Source organism: Scophthalmus maximus, chromosome 17 (assembly GCF_022379125.1).
Source record: "Scophthalmus maximus strain ysfricsl-2021 chromosome 17, ASM2237912v1, whole genome shotgun sequence".
Taxonomy (NCBI): Eukaryota; Metazoa; Chordata; class Actinopteri; order Pleuronectiformes; family Scophthalmidae; genus Scophthalmus; species Scophthalmus maximus.
The window spans coordinates 10,345,118-10,359,116 of NC_061531.1; positions in this window are offsets into that span (position 1 = coordinate 10,345,118).

Sequence of the window (13,999 nt, forward strand, 5' to 3'; positions counted from 1 at the left end):
ACAATTCTTGATAGAGTCTTTGGTGCTCAGGCTCCATGGGGAGACAATGTAGTCGAGGGCGTCTGGGCTGAGCAGCAGCAAAATAAATCCCCCCATGGAGTCCAGACAGTGATGGTGATGGTGGTTGATGAAGAGATGAACCTGAAGAGTCTGCGGAGACATGGGTGTTGGAGGGCGCTTGTCACGGCAGCATGAGAGAACTCAGGCAGACAGACAGACAGCAACGAGCTGATAGCAATGCTTTTGGATGCTGTAGATAAGACCATCTGATGACCAGCTGTTCACTAAAGTGAAACTGGTATTGTGAATGCGTGAGAGGAGGAAAGGCAGGATGAATGAGAATTTAACTACAACCGAAGCATGCATGAGCGTAGTAGTCTTCCTGACTGAACTCAGGCTAGAGCTACATTAGTGACCAGTCATTAATTGTACTGAATCAGTCTCCTATTGCCTTGTCTTGTTCAGTCCAAAGCCACAAAATACCTGAAGCACACAACAATAGTATCTTAGACCACAGCAGCAAAGCCGGACAGCTCTTACTTTGATCAATCATAAATTATGTAATTCTGGAGTTACAGGAGGCTGTGAGTGCCACGTCATGTCAAACAGTCTGTGGTCTTACATCACAGTTCTCACATTCCCAAGCAAAAGGTCTAAAATCCTACTACCAAATATCATCATGCCTCTGTAGAAACACTGCCAGAAACATAAGCAGAGTACAGATTAGCAGTTTCACTTGGCACCAAAAAGTTAATTTTTGTACAGAAGCATCATTCAACTGTTTTTTCCCCTCTACCATACTGCATCCTTGGAGGAACCATGTGTGATTATCTGACGTGAGCAGAATTCAGAGTTGGTGTTTTTCATCGTGTTTTAGTCACGGTCTTCTCCTCTAACACCTCCTCCTCTCGAGCGTATATCTGAAAGTCTACTGTCTGTTTTTTTCGCCCTCAATTTGTCATTGGTGTGCAGTGAGAGAAACAGCTTGATTTTAATCAGTGTGACACATAACACTTATTCTCATGCGCCAGTTTACAATGACCAAGAAACCAAAGCTGTTTTGTGACATAAGTCTGTAAAAAATCGGTCCGGACATTTTCCGGAATTTGCCTTTCACATATGACAAACGCAGCAGGAGTTTGTCCAAGTCAGATGCCTTCACAGCGACAGAACATTGCAGAACATTCTGTGGGGTGTGGGTAGAGCATGCAGAATGGACAATGGAATGGAGTATGAAAATGAGGTGAATCATATACTATGGTCTTTGCAGTCACCAGATCTCAATCACCTTTAGGAGATTTTAAACTGATGTGTTAGAGAGCGCTCGCCACCACCATCATGAAAACACCAAATGAGGGAATATACTATATTTTTTGGAAGATTGCTGTTTCATCCAACCTGTAGAGTTCCAGAGAATTGAAGAGTCATTTCAAGGATGCATTAAAGACGATCGGGGAGTATGTACCTTACCAAAACACTTAATGTAGGTATTTCCTTAAATTTATCACGTGTCAGTGTGTTTCCAGTGAGTATATTTATCGTCCCAAAATAAAAAATATATATTTTGTTGAATAATAATAATATATTCTAACACACTATTGTATTCATGTATTTTCACCTCCTGCCTCAACCAAGCTGCTGAGGGTCAACTTATGAAAGAGACTCAAAATAGACCATTTATGAGGGCATGCTTGTTTGCGCTGTGATGCATATATTCATGAAAGCTCAACTTTCTGCAACTACCCCTGCAGTGTGTAGATGTGCCTATAGAACTCCACAGCCTTCATTGCTTTGGTTTCAGTGCTCCAGTGACCAATTGATTTTTCTGAGATTCAAATAAATAGCAGAGGTGCACACGTGGTAAGCAGCAAATTAAATTCAGTAAAGATGGGCTGTTGCATAACCGTGTAATATTTATGAGAAGATTTTGGATCAGTGCTGATTTGGCTCAGTGTATCTTTCAAGCCGTCTTGTGACAAATTCTGTGAACTTAATTTGCTCCATTTGTTGCCTTGGCAGTGCCAAAGTGTGGCTTTTGGTAGATTTAAACCCCTGGCAACCTATAGCCATCACTGATGAAGCTTCATCCATCCAAATAAAAGTGGCATTAAGCAAAATTAAATGCTGACAATGATTCAATTGAAACAACAATGCTCCTTTTGCAGGAAAGCAATAAATTATAGATGAAGCAACAAGCACAGAGTTTGTGTTATGTTGTGTTTTTAAGGAGATTATCCTTTTTTTTAAGGGAATATACTCGAGCTTAGCTTAAAGCTTTCGATTTCTTGGTATGCCAAAATGGGACTTGAATGACAAGTTTTGGGGGGTTTTTTGCCTTAAAACTATACATGACCAAGAATCAAAAGAATTAAATAAATAATGCATTTGCTTACGTTGTTTGCAAACATGTCTGGACAGCTATAATACCTAATGTAGAGTTACTTCCAAGGATAAGACTAACTAACTGCAGTACATTAGTCTGTGCCATAGCTTGTTTAATCTTTAACAATGTGTTCTATTTTAAAATGATCCATTATATTGACCACTGTGAAAAATCTACATATTAAAAGTAGCTATTAACTTAAGCTTTCGAATGGAGTAAAAGGTGCAATAATTTTACCTTCTAATATGTAGAGATTTGAACTATGAAGTACTCAAGTAAAGAACAAGTACGTCATTGTATTTCATTGTATTAAATTCTATTTTATTCTATTCCATTGCACTGCATTTTATATTTTATATTGTATTTTTTGAATTTGAGAACAGAAGTACAGCACATGTCACAAAAAGATTTCACTGCGCATCCTGTATGAGTACGTAACAAATAAAGACCTTTGAACTTGAACTTTGTAGGACAGTACTTGAGTACATGCACTTTTCCACCACTGGTTGCTTTTGGTGCAGTCTGGCTCTCGGCTCAAATCTTGTTTTGTGTTTCAGGGACTTGCAGATGCCAGTTAGTGTTAATGAAGGCATCGCACAGTTGTCAGACTGATGGAGTTGGATTGAAAATGCAGCATGTGGTTGTCATTTATCAGGGAAACTCACTAACAGATGTACAGTGATTCACTGGTGTGCATGGAGCATGTTGCTGTGTCTGATCAAATCTTTTGCTGAAGCATACACGTGTTTGTGGGTGAAAAGTGTGCGTGTGTGTTTGTTGTAAAATGGCATGACAGCTTGAATTTCATTGGACTCACCGTATTGATGGTGAGGATGAGCTTCATTGTGTGTTGGCCCTCAGGCCTCCGTGTTTTTGGCAGGCTCTGTGGTTAATGGCAGCCTCATCTCACTGAATATTCAACCCTGAGAGATGGTGCAGAGATGAGGTGAGACACAAACACACCACAGAGCCTGGAGTGTGTGTGTGTGTGTGTGTGTGCTTCTCTGGATGTCTGTATGTTCTTCTCTAAAATAGAGGTGTGTGTGTGTGTGTGTGTGTGTGTGTAAATATTGAGTCATAATTTAAGATGTTTGTATTTTAATTGCATATATCACATTTCCATCCGTTTTGATTACACAGATTTAACATCAACGAACCAATGCACTTATTGTGATTTCAAACAAACAGCCTTTAGTTATAATTTATACATAAACCTGGTTCTTATGAATTTGAAACATATTGGATTTATTGATTATAAATGTATAAATATGGTTATTGGGGTTATTAGAACCATTACTTCAATTTCAGTCTTGTTTCATTTATGTTTGACTGACAAATATACATCACATTAAGTTTATTAGTTTGTAAATGTTAAATCTGTGCTATACTAAATAGTATTGAGTGTGTATGAGAAAGAAGATTGCCTTGTTATAATATTGTTGTGTGCTTGTTTATGTGTCAAGGTTAGTCTAGAGGTGTTTGAGGTGTGAGGACGCCTCCGTCTTTTCTCGTAATTTCAGTCTACTAGCCCCATCTGAGTTTGAGTGATGATTGGATTCACTGGTAATTTGTCGGAAGAAACTGTGACATTAGTGTGTCCTCTCGACTGTACCTTCGTTTATTAAATAATTCAATAGATTTTTAATACAGCGAGTGGTCTTTGAATAGTCCATTATCCAAGGACATTTTGAAATGCCTTCTAACACATCTCTTCATTTAATCTGCTTGGTAAGAGAAGTGACTAATGAATACGTGTTCTTGCTGGAATAGGTTGCCTCTCTCTACTCATCCCAAATACTCAAGTCACCCTATACACTCTGCAGTTCCTGGATTCCTGGAGCTCTCATTGGATGGTTGACAGCTCAGGAAACTCAGCCGTGGAACTATTGTTTTTACAAGCTGAGATAAGGAATAATAAAATCTGTTAGCTCCAGCAACTAATTGAATATGATTCACTTTATCGTTAATTAAACAGCTTTTAATGATGTTACAACTACTGCTACTTTCTATTCTCTCCTCTGTAGGAGTTCCCAAATGGCCCCATCACTTCACACTAAGTGATAATCATTAGTGTGATGCTCCTCTGAAAGTTGCAACGGCCTCCTCTGTCCCCTGAAGGCGCCTTTTTTAAAATTCTGCGAGTCCTCCACGTTCACTCAGCCCCTTCCCTTCTTGTCGTTCTCTCCCCTCCTCCTTTCTTTTTTCCCCCTCTTCATCGGAGCCACGGGCTTTCCTCGGCTGAGAGAGGATTTGGCAACACCCAGGTTTGGGACAGCTGTGCCATGTGAGTCAAATGGAGCGGAACGCATGCCACGAATCAGATGATGACAATACTGGGGCACAGATGTGACTCCGCTTCTGAATTTGTCTGGGCAGATATGCGGAAACAGTGCAGAGATAGTGACCAATTAGTTAAATGCTACGTAAAACTGTTCAACACTGGAGGATTTTAATGAGGGTAGAGTCGTCATGGGATGATGTTGGATGGTATCGTCGTGATTTGTTTTTCTTTTCAATTATAATGAAGATATCAAGTAGGGATGCACAAATCTGACTTTTGCAGTCCAGATATTTCTACTTAGGCTGTGGGTTTCGGCCAATACAGCGTATTGATCTATTCGATAAGTCGAATGCCTCACTAGTGTGGAGAAGTCTATGATCTATAGTTTTTATTTTTAAAGCAGCATCAGGCTTGACTTAAACACATTTCCAAACTCACAGATTTTCTCAATGATTTTCATTTGAACCTTGAAATTATTCATGAGCAAAAATTGAATAGCTTTTCTCAAAATACGTCCATCACAGCTCTCGCAGGGGAGAGTAACTGTATGTCTTTGTGTTGGAAATTCTTTGATGTACTCTGGACCAAGTATCCATTAGTGTAAACTCAGACACAAAGTCTCTGCCACTTTCATCAACACAATACAATGAATACCAATGACAAAGACCAGCGGACTACAATTCCTCAGACTTGCTGAACTTGTGCCATTTTTCAAGGGGTTTAATTTCATGACAATAACGACAGTCCAATTTCAAATCTGCCAGTTCTTTTGAAAGGCCCCAGAGAAAAATTTTTAAGTCTCAGTCAAAGAAATTTAAGTTTAATTTTAACTATTTCTGAACCTGCACATAGTAACCTACTGTTTGATAGGCAGGGAGACTCTCATCACTCATTTCCTAGTTTCACTTGGTGTTTATACCTGTCTCTTGATTGATTCCAGCATTTAGATGATGAATTTTTAAAACTCATCTTGAAATTGAGCATGCGGACCATAATGGTATTTTAATTCCGAATGATCCAGAGGGCAGGTTGAGTTGCTTGGTAGAGCTCTCCTGACTATCCTTCTGTCAGACTCGATTACTGCTGTGGATGAGGATCAGACTGCCTTTGAAAAAAATCTATGGAAAATTCAAATAACTTTTTGAAAACACTTATATGGACTTGCTTTTAATTAGTCCTTTGTATTTATGATGGTAGCCCTTGTTTTTGTTTGTTATATTTTTATTCCCTTTATTCTGTAGTACTTCATTTCCTTGTTCTGCCCAAGTCGTTTGCTAGAATCTAAAAAACCTAAAGCCAGGAGACAGAGAGGGAATTTATTTTTTTTTAGAATCAAATTTTTCCTGTCAGCAGAACAGACTCAAATTTAACTCAATCCCATGTGAGTTTCTACCTTGGCTATGATTCGTTTCTTGCTTTCTCTCTCTTATTTCTTTCTCCAGCTCTTTCACCCTTCCACAGGTTGTGAGCAAGCACATTTGTGTATTTTCGAATAGAGCTTGTGGAAATTGTTGACATAAAATACCACCCACTGTCTCTTAACGCCTCGGTGATATTGCATTCCTTTTTGTCCTCTCAGCCTCTCCCTCACACTCTGCAGCCACATTGGATATTCTTTTATAGCAGTCTCAGAGGGGAAACAGGGAGGGAGGCTGCGCACTGAGCTGACCCACACTGAATGCAGACATCCTCCTCTCCATCCTGCTCCAATTCCTAATTTTACACACAGTCGTGCGTGTACGAACACACACGCAGCTCGAAGCTTTCACGCGCTATACGCCTGTTGCTGCTTCTTCATTCTCCTCAGTTGTCAACACACAACAAACCACAGAGCTGCTTCTCTTTGTCTGTTAAACTCTCACCTGTTTGAACACACACACACACACACACACACACACACACACACACACACACACACACACACACACACACACACACACACACACAGACTCCAGTCAGTCCTTGACCACCTGCCTGATTATCGTCTGCAAATCAAGCGCCCTTCTTGCCTCCCATTAATTCAGGCCACGTGTCGAAGTAGATAAGCCTCCAAATTTGTGCAAGAAAACTTTTTGTTTCTCCCCTCGACTTTACCTTCTTGCTCTCAGCCATATCTTGACCTGCCAGCTGAACAGGCTCCACACGCAACTAATTGAAAGCTTTGATTCTGAGAAATAAATACATACTTTAGTATGAAGTGTTATTTTCACACGTTCTCCAGTGTTGATGATGGAGTGAGCACTTCATGTTTATCTTCATGTAGAAGACGTCTGTGAATGGATTGAAATAACGAGGTCAGAGAAAAAAGGGGCTGTCCACCTAATCAGGTCATTCAAGGTCTATGTTTCAGCACCTTTGTTGTATACTAAGTATCGATGATGTGAAGATGTATTGAAGAGAAGTCCGCCGACACCGTCTTGATTGTACATAAAGGTTTATTACAAAAAGACCAGCATCGATTACAAGCACTGCAGAACTTGGAGAGTGTCCGGCCAAAATGACAACCCTCCCGACTCTTCTTGGGGGTTACCTTTATAGGTCCGTTGTTTACTTGAAAAAGACATCTGGTTAAAGTTATATTATGTTAGACAAGGAATTTAAAGGGGGCCATAAGGAAAAGGTGAGGGGTCACCAGAAGGCCCCTAACTTGGCATTCTAAAGAAGAGATAAACACATATGCCCTTCTCATTCCGTAGATGGACGAAAAGACACTACACCTTACAGCAGCAGCGATTATTAAGGTGAGTTTGTTATTGTGTATTGCATCTCCGGTTGCTGTTTCCACTTTACGAATCCAATTTGTTGAATGAGGTTGGATGTGTCATATAAAGGGGATCATCTCACTACTGTGACATTTTGTTGTCTGTCTCAAAGAGTCATTGTTCAAATAAGATTCACTGCCAAGGAGCCTGAACTGTTTTATTCTGTGGGGAAGCTTTTTTTCTTCTTGTAAAAACAAGACAGAATGAGGGTGATTACTTGGGATGCACCGATTCAACTTTTCAAAATTTGCAATACCTCAACTCAAGGTATCTGCCCATGCAGAAAACTGATCCGATACATTGCCCTGTTGTCCTAAATGTATCATCTGTGCTGTTCACTGCATAAAAATGTGTTTGTTATGTGAGATAATAAGAGGCCAAAAGCTGTTGTGGCTCAGAGAATTAAGTCTGCAGCTAAGTGGGACTGAATTAACATAGTAAGTCCACAAACACTTGATTTGACATTGGACCGAAACTGTATTTAACGTGGATCATTCACATAATGGCTGACACCCTATATGTTTAAGAAGGGCTAGTATCTAGAGATCTGGCTCATTAAAATGAATCCCTGCACCACCAAGCCGCTATGAATACATAGTTGACAGATTTTTGTACCTTTTCAGTAAACTGTTGCTCATAAATACACAGTAATGCATAGTCATTGGAGATGTTCTGTCATTCACCCCGTGCAAAAAATGTATAGGTTGTCTCCTTCATAGGAAAAAATTTGCTTGAAAAGATTGAGTGTTGTGGCATCAGCTACATTCTCATATACATGTCTTTTGTTTAGTACTTGTGAAGACCTTAGTTGTTTAGATAAAAGTAACCGCAAAGAGCAATAAGGCTCATTTCACTTCTAAAAATCAATATATGAAATACTTGTGAGATCAGAGCAACATTTTTTGGAAACTCCCTGTTGCTGTGTCTCTGTCAGTAACACAATACTACTATCTGTTTCGTCTCTGAGCTCCTACGTCTTCTTTATACCTCTCCCACACCAAAATTACCGTGTAGACCCGGGTTTTTGAAACACGGGTCGACCCGCGTTTAATCGGCAATTAAACGCGGCCCCTTTCACACTGCGGGTACCCGGGTCTATTGCAGAGTCATTTGACCCGGGTGGCCAGTGTGAAAGGGGCTTTAGTGTGTGTTACTTCGGTATTCCTGACTGTGTGCAGTGGTTCATGTGCAGCGATGCTTGCACATGCACCAGCTTGATGTGCAAACGTAAAGGAAGACCTTCCTCTGCAACCGCCGTGTGTACCTGCGTGAATATCTGTGACTTAACACTGAGTCACCGTGTTTGTGTGTGTGTGTGTGTATGTGCACGCATTGGTATTTGATGTCCTCGCCCTCTTTGAGGGACGGCTGGCTATCATTGTCTTCGACTGCAGCTGAAAAGACTTCTGTGGCTCCCCATCCACTGTGGGCTGACATAGGGGACTGCTGCATGACAAGCCACTGATGTCTGCATGATCTAAGAGGACACTTTCTAGTCCCTCTCTCGCTCTGTGTGTGTGTGTGTGTGTGTGTGTGTGTGTGTGTGTGTGTGCCTGCAAGAAAAAAATAAGTGAGTTTGAAAGAAGAGTCAGAGCTCATTGTCTTTTTGGGGAGCAACTGAAAACTATGCCGGGGCTTCTATTTTATCTCAAAATTCTTCTGTGCACCCACATAAAACTCTCTCATGCGATCCCACTACTAGATGTGCGCGTGCAAGGAGGAGCAGAGTGATGACCACAGTGACGCCACGAAATGCTGCCACAAGCTGAAGTAAGAGGAGCTGAAGGACACACATTCACACCAGCGGACAAATTGCTTTTTCTTACTCCCACTCACATTTACAGATACAGAACAATCTGTGCCAACACAAATGAGCAGGTGTGAAAAGAAGTAGATACAACTAAGTGGTTTAACCTTTCGTTCACAAAGTTTATGTTTTGCAACTAAAAGTTGAAGCAGTGGAAATGTAAATTTAGAGTTAGTGCATTTGCAGCAGGAAGTTGCTCTCTCCAAAAGTGTTGATTTAAAGCAACGCTATCTAACTTTAGCTGAGCAACAGTGGCCTCTGCAGCCACAAGTGGCTATTAATCCTGTGGAATTCCAAGGCTGAGCGGTTTTCCAGTTTTCATGAGCAAGGAGCAAAGCATATCAATGGCTTGATCAGAGCCCCGACTGAGTAGTCCCACTCACTGTATCCCCCCATGGTCCCCCAGCTCCTCGAACCAGAAGTTCTGTCGCTGTAACAAATGCATCAAACTTTGTTTATGACAGTTTACTTTTTCAAAGTTTCCTTAAAGAATGTCAGAGATCAACTGACTCACTCAGTTATGCAGGTCTTCCTGGAGACTGTACCGGTTCACCAAAGCTACTGGAACGGGGGCTTGGAGTGTGAAGTGGGAATGAAAGAGGCGAGTCAAATTTACACATAATATAGCTTTACTTAAGGTTTAACTTTTCTGATTGATGGCGCTAGTGCTTTCTCATCTCTTGTAAATAATGTATTTTATTCAAGTAACATTACTATTTGATATTTTAACTGCACACCAACAGCAAAGCTAAACTACTTCACAAACGGGGCACTAGATGCTCCGTCAGCGACACTGTCATATTATTAGTCTTTGTCATCAATGATCCAAATCAAAGAACCTTGCACTTTCTAAATTTTTCTAGTTATAAAATCACGGGTGATTAAATTGTGTGGTTTTTAGTTCATTTGTTAAACGATCAAGCCTGCCAATGTAAACGGGGGTCAAGGAATAATATTTGGTGCTGTATGGGTAGCAGCACTGATACAACGCCTTCCTGGTTAGTGTGGCAGGTTGTCATGACATGAAATGTCATCATTAGATGGTGCACCACAAAGCCACGAGCGAGGAGAGGTTGCGGTTTTTCTCAGTAAAACTTTTTCCAAACCACAGCAGCTGAATTAAACTTTAAAGATTATCGGCTTGAATATCAAGGTCCAAATCTAGACATCACTTTTTACGCTACTAAAACCCCTCAACTACTGATGCAGTGTAATAATAATAAAAAATTCTATGATTTATATTGCGCCATTCACGGTACCCAAGGTCACTTAAGAGAGTTAGGAAACAGAGAGTTCCTGAGGGTGGGGGCTGCCACACTAAATGCCACCATAGATTTTCAGGCTGGTTCGGGGTACGGCGAGCAGACCTGTATCTGAGGACTGTTTGTAGTGGTGGAGGAGGTCAGACAGGTGTCGGGGGTTCAGGGCATGCAGGGATCTATACCTGAGAAGGATTGATTTTTTTATATGAAGCAAATTGAACGGGAGCCAGTGTAGATGGATGCGGGTGGGTGTGATGTGTCGGTTTGGGTACCAACCCTAACAGCGGAGTTGTCCAGGTCCTTGCTGGGAACCTAAAAACATGAAATTCCTGAGTTGGTCTTGAGGACAATTTTGCTACTGATTTGATGTGAGACTGGAAAGAGTTTGGGGAGTTCAAAATGACAGACTTCAGGAGAGGGAAGGATAGAATGGCCGTCCATGGAGGGAAGATCTCCAACAATTTGTTGCTGTTGAGCATGAGGAGATTTGATGACCTCTAAGTTTTTATTTCATGTAGGCAATTGACTAAGAGATTATGGGGGGGGGGGGCTTAGTGGATGGTTTGGTGGCAACCCACCTTGACGTCACCCATTGGTTTGTGAACTGCAGTTTTAAAGACTTGAGTTTCGCATTTTGGCCAGCCCTTGGACTTGTACTAGCTGTCACTCAGGCGGTATCCACGCCCGATGCATTCTGTCCTTTGTCGTCCATTTTAACCTAAATGGGACCATCATTTAGGAAATGAACATTATGCTGTAGTGAAAGAGACTTGGATTGGAGATTCAAATGCAAATTTTGCAATAATAACCCTGCAGCTACAGTACTAGACCCAAGGCTTTCCATCTATAGTAACTTAAGGTAGGTTGTACGTACCTTGTCTTTGTAGTTCAATGCTATCAACAATAGCGCATTATTACAGGTTCACTTCTAAAGAGGGCTCGCTGTTTGGACGTCAGTGTATAAGCAGACACGTCACAATGAGCTCCAAAGAACCCGAGCTTTGTTGCATTATTAATGGTCACACAAAGACCAGACAAGATTACTGTTAAGGAAGAAAGTTGTAGAAAAAGTAAATGCAAGAGCATGGAGAAAGGAGTAGAGTAAGCAAGAAGAAAAATATGGTGAGAGAGCAAACAAAACACAAAGCCGGAGACAGGAAGAAAATGTAAATTTAGACCACAGCAAGACTTTAAAAAAGAAGAAGAATGAAGACAGCCTGATAGCCGAATAAAAGGAAAAAAAAGGAAAATGATAAGGAGTCAGAAAAAAGTTGGATTAATCTCATTTGAGCTCATTCAACCAATTAAATCAACTCCCCACTGTCTCTGTGCCTGTTTCTGTCTGTGCCCGATCAGCAAGCCTCACAGTCTGTGCCACCCAAACTCGTACCACCTGAAGCAAGGAGCTATTTAAGCACCCAGTAAATTATTCAGAGACCTGAGCAGTGTGCTGAACAAACTCTAAAACTAATTGTACCTGAACTTTTTATATCTGGATTTATGTTTCATTTTTGTAGTTCCAAATCGCCCTCCCTTGTCTTTTCTATTCTCCTTTGGAAATGTCTCATTCCATTAGAGAAAGGGACTGGAGACGAAGCACTGTGTAACGGGACCAATTGAGATTAATGCATCTTGAGCAGGCTGGAGCTGCACAGATGAGAACTGTCCCTAGTTATCTAGTCGAGAAACTGTGAGCATTAGAAAATCGGACTTGAGGCGTATCATTGAAAAATAGGGCACCCTGTGATACAGTGCAAGCTCTATTGATCTTTTACAGTGAACAATGATTCGCAGGGTGGAAAATGATATGTGATGGGAGCCGGGTTGTTTTCCGGCTGTGTGAAATATCCCCACAGCCATGCAAGCCAGTGATTTTGTCTAAAACGGGCTTTCTTTGCTATAAGACTGTGTTTTTGAAGGTAGCAGTTGAGACCAGGTCTTCCCCCGTCTTACAATACCCACAGCGGATGAGCCACATATGCAACTTTCATGACACCTCAGCACCGCCCTCTCCTTTGTTCTCTGACCCAGTTTGCTTCCCTTTCCATCCACTCCCACCTCCAGAGTCACCTCGGGGGGCCCCATCCCTCTGGCCCACGATCCTTTGACCACACCGGGTGCAAACAGTTACTCCTGTAGCTAATCCCTCTTTATTTCCCTCGAGTGCAGTGTTGAGTCGGATTTTTCAATAGAAAAAGATTTAGTTTCCTCAATCAAAAAAAATGAACCCCTAAGCTATGCTCCTTCTTTCATACACCTCCTCATATTGTCTGCGTGATTGCTCAGTGTTTTTCGGTCTGCAATGAATCAGGAACTTTTATCGCCGCTGTATATCACAAACTATCTGCCCGTTGGATCTTATGTGGGTGTCTTTCAAAAGTCTTAAATTGTAGAAGAACACAAAGGAGATGAAGTGCAGCAGGGGGGCACTTCTATAGAGTTGTATTTTAGTCAGTGGGAATCTGTTATGCTTGCAATATGACTCACAAGTAGGAGAAACATTTCTTTCTCGACTTTAAAAACTAAAGAAAAGTTGTGTGACATTATATATATATATATATATATATATATATATATATATATATATATATAATTTTTTTACAAGACTTGGTTGAGTTTCATCTGCACCTTGCTGTAGCGCAGCTGCAGGCTGACAGCGAGCTCCAGCTGTCAGAGGTTCAGGGGAAATACTCTCTCTCCACACATCTAACACGCACCTCCATCACTCAGCACATCATTCTCTCCCTGCCATCCAAACCTTGGTTTCAGATTCAAATGCTGTCTGGAGGAGGGCTCGCAGCAGTGTGAGGAACCTGCAAGTTGGCTTTGGCAACTGCATGAAAAATAAATATGTTTTTGTATCGTGCTCTCGGGGATGCCTTCAAAACACCGTCCAAAAGCACCAAAACAGCTTCCTCTTCGTGGAACAAAGACAACTGGCTGCAGAAGTCTCACAGAGGAGGCTATCTTAAAAAAGGAGGGAATCTGAAGCCCCCTCTGTTTTATTTACTGTCAGTGAAATTTGGTGGCAAAGGCAGCCTTACCAGGGATTTGTCAAATTATTGACAAATCCCTGGTAATGTCATTTACCATTTGTCAAATTATTTTACCCTTGGCCATTTTGAGCTACGAGAAATAATTACAACTAAAAAATAGGATACAATGCAACTAGATGGTTTCAAAATTCAATTAAAAGCATTGGAGGAATGCATACCCACCACAATTGATAAGTTCCAAAAGTTCATCATCAAAGTTCATTCATCATCTGCCGACGCCCTCACAATTGTTTAATTTATTATTAATATTCCCACCAAGTTTGGTGAAAACCCATCCATACGTTTAGGACCGCAACTAACGATTATATTCATCAACGATTAATCTGTCGATTATTTTCTCGATTAATGGATTAGTTGTTTGGTCCATAAAATGGTGAAAAATGGCGACCGTGTCTCCCAAACTCCAACATGATGTTTTGTTTTGTCCACACACCGAAGATATTTCGTT